At 44.3% G+C, this 12463-nt stretch overlaps 1 protein-coding gene across 1 annotated transcript in view; it reads left to right on the plus strand.

Annotated features, from left to right (window-relative positions):
- Positions 1–2542: 2542 nt before the first annotated feature.
- Positions 2543–12463, plus strand: part of LOC138747903 (ankyrin repeat and fibronectin type-III domain-containing protein 1-like) — a 171967-nt gene continuing 162046 nt past the window's right edge. The window contains exon 1 of the mRNA XM_069907529.1: positions 2543–2713. The gene's annotated coding sequence lies outside the window, so the exon portion shown is untranslated. The remainder of the gene's footprint in view (positions 2714–12463) is intronic.

The following is a 12463-nucleotide window of genomic DNA, read 5'->3' on the forward strand; positions in this document are numbered from 1 at the left end:
CCTGTGTTGATGTAAATGACAAACATACCCTTAGACGCTCATGGTCCATGCATCACTGAGGAGGAGCTGATGGGGCTTTCTTTCAACTATGACAATCATTGATCCAGATCACAAAAAAAATGTCACAAATCAACCTTTCAGATAATCTTTCCAAGTTATTTCCAAAAATATTGTGCCAATATTTATGATCCACAGCAGTACCATTTCCAACATCTGTTAACAAGTTTACGAGACCATGCTCCCAGTTCCAATAATGTTGCCCTTGCTCTACAGCTCCCTAATCCAAATAACCTTCATTTCACACACTTTCTGGGTAGCCATAATACACGGTTTTGTAATCCTCCCCTTTTACACACACCCCAGAGCTCTGTCCACTCCCATAATTCCATCCTGTTTCATTAATTATTACTCCCATCAATCATCTCCACTCCAGGGTGCTGCACAGCCCTATCGATCCCTTACAAATGATTGCATGCGCCTCAATGCAATGGAATAATTGACCACCCACTCTCCACCACCCTATTTCCTTACTCCCTCCCAACACCCCACATGCTCACTCCCTCCCAACACCCCACATGCTCACTCCCTCCCAACACCCCACATGCTCACTCCCTCCCAACACCCCACATGCTCACTCCCTCCCAACACCCCACATGCTCACTCCCTCCTCTTCCCTCCTCTACCCCTCTACCCCTCCCCCCCTCCTCTTCCCCCCCCTCCTCTTCCCCCCCCTCCTCTTCCCCCCCTCCTCTTCCCCCCCTCATCTTCCCCCCCCTCCTCTTCCCCCCCCTCCTCTTCCCCCCCTCCTCTTCCCCCCTCCTCCCTCCTCTTCCCCCCTCCTCCCTCCTCTTCCCCCCTCCTCCCTCCTCTTCCCCCCTCCTCCCTCCTCTTCCCCCCTCCTCCCTCCTCTTCCCCCCTCCTCCCTCCTCTTCCCCCCTCCTCTTCCCCCCTCCTCCCTCCTCTTCCCCCCTCCTCCCTCCTCTTCCCCCCTCCTCCCTCCTCTTCCCCCCTCCTCCCTCCTCTTCCCCCCTCCTCCCTCCTCTTCCCCCCTCCTCCCTCCTCTTCCCCCCTCCTCTTCCCCCCTCCTCCCTCCTCTTCCCCCCTCCTCCCTCCTCTTCCCCCCTCCTCCCTCCTCTTCCCCCCTCCTCCCTCCTCTTCCCCCCTCCTCCCTCCTCTTCCCCCCTCCTCCCTCCTCTTCCCCCCTCCTCCCTCCTCTTCCCCCCTCCTCCCTCCTCTTCCCCCCTCCTCCCTCCTCTTCCCCCCTCCTCCCTCCTCTTCCCCCCTCCTCCCTCCTCTTCCCCCCTCCTCCCTCCTCTTCCCCCCTCCTCCCTCCTCTTCCCCCTCCTCCCTCCTCTTCCCCCCTCCTCCCTCCTCTTCCCCCCTCCTCCCTCCTCTTCCCCCCTCCTCCCTCCTCTTCCCCCCTCCTCCCTCCTCTTCCCCCCTCCTCCCTCCTCTTCCCCCCTCCTCCCTCCTCTTCCCCCCTCCTCCCTCCTCTTCCCCCCTCCTCCCTCCTCTTCCCCCCTCCTCCCTCCTCTTCCCCCCTCCTCCCTCCTCTTCCCCCCTCCCCCCTCCTCTTCCCCCCTCCTCCCCCCCCTCCTCCCTCCTCCCCCCCTCCTCCCTCCTCTTCCCCCCTCCTCCCTCCTCTTCCCCCCTCCTCCCTCCTCTTCCCCCCTCCTCCCTCCTCTTCCCCCCTCCTCCCTCCTCTTCCCCCCTCCTCCCTCCTCTTCCCCCCTCCTCCCTCCTCTTCCCCCCTCCTCCCTCCTCTTCCCCCCTCCTCCCTCCTCTTCCCCCCTCCTCCCTCCTCTTCCCCCCTCCTCCCTCCTCTTCCCCCCTCCTCCCTCCTCTTCCCCCCTCCTCCCTCCTCTTCCCCCCTCCTCCCTCCTCTTCCCCCCTCCTCCCTCCTCTTCCCCCCTCCTCCCTCCTCTTCCCCCCTCCTCCCTCCTCTTCCCCCCTCCTCCCTCCTCTTCCCCCCTCCTCCCTCCTCTTCCCCCCTCCTCCCTCCTCTTCCCCCCTCCTCCCTCCTCTTCCCCCCTCCTCCCTCCTCTTCCCCCCTCCTCCCTCCTCTTCCCCTCCTCCCTCCTCTTCCCCTCCTCCCTCCTCTTCCCCTCCTCCCTCCTCTTCCCCCCTCCTCCCCATTTCTTTACCCCCTCCTTATCCCCTTTCAACCCCAACCCCGACCCCTATGACCCCACCCTTCCCCATCTGACCCCTATGCCCCCCTTCCCACATCCCCCACCCCTTTCCCACATCCCCCACCCCTTTCCCACATCCCCCACCCCTTTCCCACATCCCATCCCCTCCTCTTTGACCCCGAGCCCTCTTGTCTGGTAGCGGGGCTTCCACTGCCCTCTCCACGCACCCAACCCCCACCCAAAAGGGCAGAACAGTCTCCAACGTGCACCCCACCCGCGCTGGATGGCCGCCCAGAAGCCAGTAATGGCGCCTGCTGCCGCTCCTCGCGCTTCCCGGACGACCGAAAAGCGGCGAACTCTGGCTGCGTACGCGCGCAATCCAACCGCGCTGCGCCACATGGCACTGAACCAGCGCGCGACGCCACGTCCGACGGCCGCCACGTGCTGGCTACTCCCATTGAATCAAGAGGGGGACGACCAAGGCGAGGACGTGAGAAAAGGCGGGACCAGTAAGACCTGTCAATCAAATCCGCCCAATGGGATCCGACCTAGGCGAACCACGTGGCCGCACCTGCCGTCAGGTATGTGGTAGTTTTAGGCCTGTGGTAAATTAGAATTGCGAAATACAAAGACATTTGAGGGACTCAAAGTTATTAAGGTGTGAAATTTCTAGGGATATTGGTACCACTCCCCAGACTCTAGATAAGTTAGGTACCTAAAATTATGGCTGTTGACTAAATAATAGGAGTGAGGTGTTTGATCAAATTGTAGAACCATTTGGTGTCATTGAGAATGTACAACATTAAACTGTTTTATATTTTTAATCAAACTTAGAGAATGTGGCTGCAAAATCTTTGGTCAGGAATTCTTTCACACCTGTGTTGATGTAAATGACAAACATACCCTTAGACGCTCATGGTCCATGCATCACTGAGGAGGAGCTGATGGGGCTTTCTTTCAACTATGACAATCAATGATCCAGATCACAAAAAAAATGTCACAAATCAACCTTTCAGATAATCTTTCCAAGTTATTTCCAAAAATATTGTGCCAATATTTATGATCCACAGCAGTACCATTTCCAACATCTGTTAACAAGTTTACGAGTCCATGCTCCCAGTTCCAATAATGTTGCCCTTGCTCTACAGCTCCCTAATCCAAAGTCTAATTAGCATTTTATATATGCCAAGGGTGTCTGTTACAGTCACGCACTTCCTTTCGTCCTTATACGGGTGATGCGGAAGGAGGAGAGTGAGAGCATCAGGATCGCCCATGTGGTAGTGAGTCAATGCGAAGGTCCGAGGAGTTTAGCTGGGTGGTGTTCGGGGAGTTGAAGAATGAAATGTTACATCCAGTGAATGATGAAAGAAAGTCGACTTCATTGCGTGCTGAAATGAACGAGTGCATGGATTCTTTATTGGTTTGTAAGCTGTTATAAATCCGTGTCATTACATCTTAAAGACGAATACAGATTCCGAAGTAAAACGTGGAAGTCTGCTGACACCATGGTTGAAGTAAAAGCACAATGCTGGAGAAACTCAGCAGGTCACATGGTGTACTTTATATGGCAAAGGACACTTTGACCTGCTGAGTTTTGCTAAAGATACACAACCTGCTTGCCTACATTTTGCTCATACCTTGATGAAGTTGGTTAGGTACCTTTATTTTTACTATATAAAGTACTCTGACCTGCTGAGTTTCTACAGATTCAAATTTTAGATTTATTGTCCTGACATCACATACAACCCTAAGATTCTTTTTCCTGTGGGCCAGGCAGATTTACCACTTACTGGTAGTGCAAAAAAACTATACACAACCTTCACATGTAAACAAATAAATGTCAACAAGCTGTGCAGTACAGAGAGAAAAAATTAAATAAAGTGCAAAAGTAAGAGGCCAAAATAAGTCCCTGATTGAGTTTGTTGAGGACTCTGATGGTGGAGGGGTAGCAGCTGTTCCTGAACCTAGTGGTGAGAGTCTTGTGACGCCTATACTTTTCTGATGGCAGCAGTGAGAAAAGGGCATGTGCTGGGTTGGTCTGGATCCCTTGATGATCGCTGCTGTCTGACATCAGCATTCCTTGTAGATATTCTTGATGGTGGGAAGGTTTTGCCTGTGATGTCCTGGGCTGTGTCCACTACCTTTTGCAGAGGTTTGCACTCAGGGTTATTGGTTACTACAGGAAGAGTCTTAAAAATCTGCAGATTGAAATGAGCCAACAGGAAAATAACTGCAATAGTATTGGCTTACTTATTTCATAAATTTCTTTGAAGAAAGTTGAACTGAATGCAAATAAATCTGATGGAATGCATCACATAGTTAAATATAATCACAAACTTATTTCAAAAGTAAAAACTCCAATTGGTATCCTTCTTGAACGTTAATTTAATTAATTCATGCAGTGACATTGTAGATCATCTGCACAGCTCTCGGCTTATTTCCTATTCCCTAGTAAATATAATGAAAACCCATAGATACAGTTTTTTTTAAAGAAAATGCTGAAAATACTCAGCAGGTTAGATAACATTAGTAAAGAAACAGATTGACCTGAAATATTAATTTCTCTATTTCTCTGCACTGATATTGTCTGGCCTGATGAGTATTTTCTGCATTTCTGTTTTTATTCAGATTTCCAACATACGCAAAGTTAATTTTGTTTTCTCCACAAATACCATGTAAAAGTTCTGCATCTTGTGTAACTTAACTATTCCCTTTTAAAAAAAAAATTAATTGGGTGTTGGATGCTGCTCTGAAAAATGTAAAGCAGTGTAAGTTTGGACTGATTAAGTTTCAACAAAACACATGCATTCACAAACACCTTACCCTTCCCCACTCCCTCGTGTCTCTCCACTCCTTAGCCCCTCATTTATTCCTTTGTTGAAGTGATTTCAGTTTTACTGGGGCACCTCCAACACACTCCATTAAATGTTGCCTCTAGCTCAGAAAAGTCAACCTCTGGAATTTAATTTCTTTTGCCAAATTTTGCATCAACCTTACAAAGAGACTTCAAGCTAAGTGGTCCAAATTTGGTGCCACTTTCCAGAGTCAGACTTTGATACTCAATTTTGGGTAGCATGAAACATGTGTCCCTTAACTAAACAAAAGCTGAATTGTACAATCCACTCAGTATTGAAGATCAGACGTGAAGCAACAAGAAATACAGGTATGCCCTCTGAAAACAGCATTATTGAATCTCCGAAGAACTTCAAGGACATCAGGCACTTGTGGCAGGGAGCTGTATGAACCCTGGACTGCAAAATAAATCCAGGCATAATATTCTAATTACAGCGCATAGCTCTCTGCTTTGAAAAGAAGGCAAGTGAGCCTGCAGCACTCTCCAATCTCAGACAGAAGAATATAAAATAGAAGCAGGAGTTGGCCATGTGGCCCTTCAAGCCTTCTCTGCCATTCAGTAAGATTTTTGCTGAGCTGGACATGGAGAGCTCCATCTACCTCCCATTTTCCCATAACCCTTAATTCCCTTACCATGCAAAATCTATCTAACTGTATTTTAAACAGATTCAATAAAGTAGCATCTATTGCTACTTTGGGCAGAAAATTCCTGATTCACTATTCTCCTCATCTGTCATCAATCTACTCCCCTGAACCTTGAGGCTTTGTCCTCTAGTTCTAGTCTCGCCTACTAGTGGAAGCAACTTTTCCTGCCTCTATCTTATCTCTCCCTTCGATATGTTTCTATAAGATCCTGTCTCATTTTTCTGAATTCCAGTGAATATATTCATTCCCAGATGATTCAATCTCTCTTCGTCGCTTGCAGCAAAACCTTCCTGCTCTGTTTGCTCCATTGAGAAAAGTCCAAACCGCTTCTTGTAATTCAAGCTAGTCAGTCCTTGTCATGTTCTTGTGAATTTTTTTCCACACCCCTTCCAGCTTAATGATTTCCTTCCTGTAGCTGGGTAACCAGAACTGTACATAATACTTTTCAAGTGTAGTTTCACCAACATCTTTTAAATTGTTGATGCCCCTTGCTGTTGGGGTGACTCTCTTAAAGTGTTTCCTTACACCTGCTTAGTGAGAGTCGATCCGGTCAGAAGCTTTATCTGTAAACTTGGGAGAGGGAGTGTTAATTATGTTATTATTTGTCTTTTGACCAACTCCGTGGAGGGGGAAGAACCTGCAGGTGCAGCGACAGATAAATGTTTTCAAAGAATGTGACTGAAAATTAAGTAAAATGTCCTAAGGTTTATATATTTGTGCAAGTGAAGTTTGTTCATTGTAATACAGTTTTATATTTTTTGTCTTTTAAACTGTTTACTCTTAATGCAGGTATATTAGTTAAGCATTGTAAGTGTAAGTCTCAAGCAACCAGAAAATATACTTAGCCAGCATGTACTGATCCCGATAGGTGCTGGATACCAGGGGTTTTACTGTATATTGTAATCCAAGTCATTAATATAAATGACAAATTACAGTCCACAAGCCTACAATCTGAATAACATCTATCCACTGCCACCCACCATCAAGCCAAATGTGTATTCAATTAACAAACATTCTTTGGATCCCATGCGATCTGACCTTCTGGACCAACATAAGATGCCTATCAAAAGCCATATATTCAATGTTTACCTCTTTGATTCATCAATTTTATGGGTCACCTCTTTAAAAAAAAATCTAGTAGTGGGAAACAATCCTGAATAATAAAATTGTTCGTCGATCTCAGCTGTGATCTGTAAAGTGCTGGAAGGAGCAAGGCAGAAATGAAAATACAAATTTTAATTGTTGCCTTTGAAATTTTCTTTTATTTGTCCAGAATTATAAAAACAGAAAATCTTCCTTCATATTTTGAAAGGCATTCCCTTGAAAGACACAGCAGCACAATTACCCTTTCTGACATTCAGGGACCCCAACACTTCTCCATGCCAGACAGCACTTCTGTTTGAAAATGTTTCCACTTCATCCATCACATTCACTGCTCATACTGTGGAGTCCTCTGTATTGGTGTGTCCAAATGAAGATTGACTGACCGCTTTGGCACACGTCCTCAATTGGCCCAGCTGTGGGACCTGGAGCTGCCAGTCACCTACCACCTTAATATTCTGTCTTGCTTCTGTTCTTGTCTCCCTTGTCGGCTCTTGCGCTGTTCGAATAAAGCAAATTGTAAGCCTAAGAAACAGCACAGTCTTCCAGCCGGACACAGTACAGACGTCAAGTTTCAACAGTTTGGGACAGTCAGCATTTTTGCTCCCACTTCAGACTTCCATGTTTATTTGAAATGCTTTTGGTAATTTCAGATAATAGATCTGCATTTTCACTTGCAGTAGACTTTAGTTACTGAGCATTGTCATGCATTTTCTTACTTGATCTAACCTCCCCCCTCCCCATTCTGAATTTTTAATGTTCTTCCACTCCACTGCCACCTCCATAGGCTACTTTATTTAAAATCCATGCATCTCTAACAATGATTTAGTTCGTCAACTTGAAATGATTCTTCATGTGTCCAAAACTATTGCCTGCCTGTATCACTATGGCCAGCATTTTCTGTTCTTGTACCTCTTAGTCTACTCTGTTGTCCTCCGTTCCAAGCATATTTTTTCCTGCAGATTTTGAAATTTATGTTGCACTCCTATCTCTATCACTAATGTATAATTAAAAGTCAGTGTTTTAATGCACCTCTAGACAACACCACCATAAATTTCCCTTCAAAATGAAAAGTAACGCTTTCACACAATTTTCTGACTTCTGTCCCCATGCAATTTTGTACATGAGCAGTGAATGTGATGGACGAAGTGGAAACATTTTCAAACAAAAGTGCTGTCTGGCATGAAAAAGTGTTTGGGTCCCTGAATATCTCTCCTTTCAATACGTTGGCTTCAATTTTGCTTCTCGGTCTTTGTGTCTTTTAGGCAGTGACTTGCTTCCACTACAGCTGAGAATTCTGAAATACCTAATGATCCCTATGTAGGATCTATACATTCTCCAACGTAATGCAGCTGTTGTTTAATGAATCAGTTGATTTCTTTAGATTGTTGGCCTCTGCACACTTCTGTTAAAATACCTGCTACAAGCCTGGCTGTTTCTTCCCCAAATATTTTTAGAATGTTGGAGTGGGTCAATGAGCATGTTGCATTTCTTCAAGAATATTGTGGAAATCTCTGTGCTGGAAATTGATTGCCTCAATGAACTTCAGTTATGAGTGGTTGTTTTGGGAATTCAGTACCAAGCCTTGTGCCAAGGTGACCCTGAGTCATGTAGCTGGTTGAGCATAATCAGAGCCTCTCTGCTTGGGCAATTGGAGATTCTTACAGAGGCAGATTTGTTGGTATGATTAATGTTTGGAGGTAAATTGTCCATAATTCTAGAACAGAGAACAATGGGAATGACTGTTATTCAGTAGAACACATAATTAATGAAGTTTTGAGCTCTTGATTTTTAAAAATCTTTATCTTGAGTTGCTAAAGGTTTATCGTATCCATTTGAGGAAGTAATTTATTCCACCATTAAAATCGCTCCTCAGATGTGGAATGTGTCATCCACATTCTTAGGGTCTTGTTATAGAATCTATAACTCATTTTGGGAAGGCATTATATTGTGCAACTGAAGCAGGTTAATGAAGGCCTTCAAAACCCATGCCCTGATGTGCTTCATTGAAAGAATCATCATTGTTTTGGAGCTTAACCTTGTGTACGGAAACAGCCCATTGGCTCTACTTATCCACACCAACTAGTTAGGCATCCTTCCATATTTCCCAAGATTTCATCTCTAACATTCCATGCCTAAGTAATTGAAGTACTCGTTTAGAGTGGATAATAAAGTTGATGGGAGATGTCAGAGTTAGGTTTTGTGCACAGAGTGATATGTGCCTGAAATGCATTGCTGGAGATGGAGGTGGTACAATTGGGGCTTAGGCACATGAATGTAAGAAAAAAGGGTGTTCTGGATGTGTAGTAGGGAAGGGTAAGAATGTTGTGGATAGGGTGGCCAGACTTACGGTTTTAGGCCAGACAGTCTGGCTTTTGGGCCCTCTGTCCTCCGTCATTACCTTGAACCAGACTTTAACGTCCTCCAATAGGGATGTAGGAAATACAACCCCAAATGGAGGACAAATTAAGTGGCAGAAATGTCACTTAACTGTTAAATGTGGCAATGTGCAGCCATGTTTCTTCTCGCGGGCATGCACGAGGGCCGGCTGGTGCGTGCGCAATGAGGGGGAAGTGTGACGGTGGCGAACCCCTCCCCAAGAGAGTTTGACACTGACCCGCATGTCCTCCGTTTCGCTAAGTTTGAAAAGGCCACCCGAGTTGTGGAGTAGGTTTATATAGGTAGGTGCAACATTGTGGGCCAAAAGGCTTGTTCTGTGCTATAATTTTCTGTTCTATACATATTTTCAAAGGGACCTACATTCACTTTAGCCACCCTTTTCCACTTAGAGTGACATTTAAAAAGGTGGACACCACTAATTTAGTACCAGCGTTGTTCTCCTGAATTTATCATCCCCAGAGCAAAAGCAGAGCTTCTTCAGCTGTGGCAGATAATACATGAGCTATTTAACATTAGGGATACATCCTCTCATCTGCAAAAGTCTGATCTGGACTCAAATTTTAAATTAACAAGTAACTGCAAAAGTAAAACTAACAGAACTCATTCAGAAGGCACAAGCTATTGTTCAAGTTTCAAGGTTCAAAATTAAAATTTATTGTCAGTATAGACACATGACATCATTTGAAACCCTGCCATACTTTTTCTTGCTTCATATTATTTTCCTTTCTTGGAAGTTATCCCTCCTTCCTTTTCCCATTTTGTTTAATGTATAAAGTCGAGTCTGTTTTAAGAATTGACAGATCTTTATAGACAAAACACATACACTAATAGAGTATACTCACCCTCCTTCAAAAATCACAGTCCACACCCTCCACTCGACGTTGTTGTCGAAATCATTCGCGCCACACGTATGCACCTGCGCAAAACATTCCCATCTCAAATCCCTCTTGTCTGCACGCAGGCCCACCCTGCTTGCGCCAACTGGCCTTGGCACTTAAATCCATTGTGCATGCGTGAATTCCGGCTGGCACATGCGTGCAAGAAGAAACATGGCCGTGCATGGCCTTCGGACCTCGGGACACTGCAAATTGACAGGTAAGTCCCTTCCCTTTTTGCAGATTCAACCCTTTAATTTGTCTTCCATTATACCCAAAAATGGAGGACAAGATGGAGCCAGATGGAGGACAGAGTCCTCAAAAGCTGGACTGTCCAGCCTAAATCTGGACATCTGGCAATCCTAGCTGGGTTCTGTGGATCCTTTATGCAGCATTCTATGTAGATTTTCTCAATGGTGGGGAGTTTTGCTTGAGATGTATTGGGCTGTATCTTTTGCAGGGCTTTCAATTCCGAGGAATTGGTACCCCCATACCCCATGATGCAAGTGGTCAGCACACTATCCACTGCACATCTGTCGCAGTTTGCCAAGATTTCTGATCTCATCCGAACCTCTGCAAATCCCTGAGAAAGTAGAGACGCTGATGTGTTTGCTTCACGGTGACATGAGTATGGGTCCACAAAAGGTTTTCTGAAATGGTGGTAAATTTAAATTCCATGGAGTCACTATTTCAGAGGACCTGTCCTAAACCCATCCTATTATTGCCATTGTGTAGAAAGCCAACCAGCACCTCTACTTTCTCATGAGTTTGCAGAGGTTTGGTATGTCTTCGGAAACTTCTGAGTGAAAAATCTTGCAAAAAGGTACTGGACTCAGCCCAGGACATCACAGGCAAAGCTCTCCCCACATCTGCATGGAACATTGTCGTCAGAGAGCAGCAACAATGATCAAGGATCCACGCCACCCAGGATATGCTCTGCTCTCACTGCTAACATTAAGAAGGAAGTTTAGGTGCCACAAGACTCATACTAATAGGTTCAAGAGTCTTACCAGGAATTCAAATTTGCTCACGCTCTCCACCTCTGATTCCCCCGATGATCACTGGTAGGGAGGAAGCTACACGAGTTCTAATTCTATAAATTTACTCTCTTTCGGTGGCATTGGAAGTAGTAATGGAGACCTGCAGGACAGAAGCAGCTTTTTGGCTGTAGTCTGTTGACCAACAAATTAGTAACATGCTCCAGCAGTTTTTCCTCTATTTTATTAAAGATCACTGGGTCTTTGCTATAGCTTAAGTATTTGTGTCATCATTAACTTGCTGAGCTTTGTTGTTGCTGTGCAATTAACTTCCTTATAAATAAACTTGATTATTAGTTTTAGACTGAGTATAACAATTTGGCAGGATGGTATTTATTGCTTTTGAAATAGAGGTTGAGATGGGCATCTTAAGTGGTCTCTAAAATGCTATACTGTAATTAAAGAATAATTGTTAGTTTTGGAGCATATTGTTCCATTCATGGTGCTTATAAGGGCACAGGTTTCAATTCACTAGTCTCTGGGCCTGATGATGGAAGCAGTTTTAATGTTGGGATAAGTGATTAAAGTGCTAGGAGAATGCTCAAGCTGTAACAGTTTTAATTGTGGTGTGAGTTTCCACTTTGTTTCCAGTAACTCAGCAAAGCACCATAAAACAAATGAAGCAAATTCAACTATACCATAAATACCTCTTTTGCCTTAATTGCTAATTGTTCAGGGACGCTAGTAACTTCATGTTCAGTTGTACCATCTGATCTGAAATTATTTTGTCAACATCAATGTTGTATCCAGATATTCTCTATTTTCATACCACTGAGATTAAATGCATATCTTGGGACCAAAGTTCCTCAATTCTTTAGGTGTATAATTGCTTTCCTCTTTCATGGTACCAGAGATTAGGAGGACATTATATAAGAGTTCTAGAGGACCTGAAATTGTTCATTTAAAAGCTGCAAAAATTAATGAAAATTTTTAAAAATCAAATTACAAGTACACAATGAAAAAATGTTCTACAAGTTCTAAATGTTCTAAAAAGGTTTAATAATTAGAAAATGCAGATTTAAAAATTTTTCCAAAAGGATCAGAAAAGATCAAAGGAATAACTTTTAAAACATTTCATTGGAAAGAGTGCAATGACATAAAAAATGATACTCCAAAATAAATTCAGTTGCGAGTTTAAAAAGTAATTTGGATAAAATAAATAAAAAGAAAAATTTCCAGTCTATGGCAAAACAGCAAGAAGCTGGTTTTCAAAAGTTAACTAACAACAAAATAATGGAAATATTCAGGCATGATTTGGAGAGCAGACAGAGGTAATGTTTCAATTTGCTGATCTTTCATTGGAAAATAAAAATGAGAAATTAATAGGTTTCAGGATTCACAGAAATACATGATGAGAAATCAAAGTGCAAGACAAAACCTTTTGATAATGTAAGAGCAAGTATAGAGAATATATACTCTA

The sequence above is a fragment of the Narcine bancroftii genome, chromosome 13 (assembly GCF_036971445.1).
Source record: "Narcine bancroftii isolate sNarBan1 chromosome 13, sNarBan1.hap1, whole genome shotgun sequence".
In the NCBI taxonomy this organism is placed as follows: domain Eukaryota; kingdom Metazoa; phylum Chordata; class Chondrichthyes; order Torpediniformes; family Narcinidae; genus Narcine; species Narcine bancroftii.